Raw genomic sequence first — 1,515 nt, 5'->3', positions numbered from 1 at the left:
TCCGGCAGACAAAGCCATGTAAATCAATGATTTTTAACATTCACTTATAAAGTTTATATTCTTTTTCTCAAAGAGCCAAAGAAATTAGAGCTGGGTGCTGAAACTAGTTCTTCCCTCTGAAGTCAGGCTACATCTTCAATTATATACCAATAGGCCCAGGCTGCCATGTCTGGCCGTATACCCCTTGTATTAGGGGATGTGTACCCGTAGGGACAACTGGACCCAAGAGCTGAAGTCAGATCCATCTTGGCCAATACATTTAGGGCATTTAAAATACATCTTTAGCCTGGGTATAGCCTGGCTGACTTTAGCTACCCACTGGGCACATCTACATGTTCATTTATGTGCCTTAGATGCTACAGTACATTTATTTTAGTACTGCCTTAATTAAGTACTAACTAAATGCGCAGTACATCAAGTTACTGCGCAGTAGCACCAGTACACAATACCTTAGTGACACTTACTGTGCATTACTGCCTAATAACACTGTGCAGTAGCCTATTAGCACAGTTTTTGCTGTGACACTCGACTGCGCAGTGTTACTAGGCTAATGCATAGTAAATATCTCGTACAGATGAGCCCACAGTTCCCCAACAGTTACTCCTGGGCAAGATGCATCCTGTCAGCATCCTTTGACTTCAGTGCTGTGACATAGCAGTGATTTTGGCCCCTTGTCTTCCTCTCTTTGGAAAACACCTGATGAATTTTGGGCACTAGCACCAATCAATCAGAACTACGGGGGTGTTTTGCAGTACAGCTTGCTCTGCCCACATGCAAAGCCCAATGCACTCACTCTGCAGCAAAGATGCAGGCTAGGAGACTTGCGCGTCGATGTTCCTTCATCAACTTCCCACAGTTTTGCTGGTGTGCTGAGAACAGATATACTCTCCCTCCAGTCACTGGGAAGAAGCACAGGGCACGTCTACCCTCCCTTTCATGCCCGGAGCACCTTCATAAATCCCACACTGCCTGCGTGCTCCTGTTCTGGTACATCAGTTTTTAATACATGGCTATGAACTCATCCAAGAGTGAGCCTAAAGGTCGTGCTGGGCAGGTGCTTAGCGCCACGCTAAGGCAGCGACATTCCTTCATTTTCAGGTGTTACACATGAAGCAGAAGCAAATGGGGTGGCTATCATGGCAGCCTTCCCAGGCCTTACACAGAGGGAGGGCCGATATGACCATGGCATGGATCCACATACCAGCCCCCACAGGACTATGGGGGATGCCCTTAGGACCCAAAATTTATTTTGAGAAAATAATTCTGGCACACATCCAGGAGGGGACAGCAGGGGACTGCATGCTTAGGGGCAATCAGCACAGGTTCATCAGTGGCAGGTCCTGTCAGACCAACCTGGTGGCTTTTTATGATCAGATCACCAGATCATTAGATGCAGGGGTAGCAGTGGACATAGTCTTCCTGGACTTCCGGAAGGCTTTTGACACTGTCTCTCACCCCGTTCTCATTAAGAAAATGGGAGGCTGTGGCGTAGACACCCACACAGTCAAATGGGTC

The sequence above is a fragment of the Gavialis gangeticus genome, unplaced genomic scaffold (assembly GCF_001723915.1).
Source record: "Gavialis gangeticus isolate Ggan-Ray unplaced genomic scaffold, GavGan_comp1, whole genome shotgun sequence".
Lineage (NCBI taxonomy): Eukaryota > Metazoa > Chordata > Crocodylia > Gavialidae > Gavialis > Gavialis gangeticus.
The sequence above is the reverse complement of the archived record's forward strand: the minus strand, read 5'-3'. Positions refer to the sequence as shown.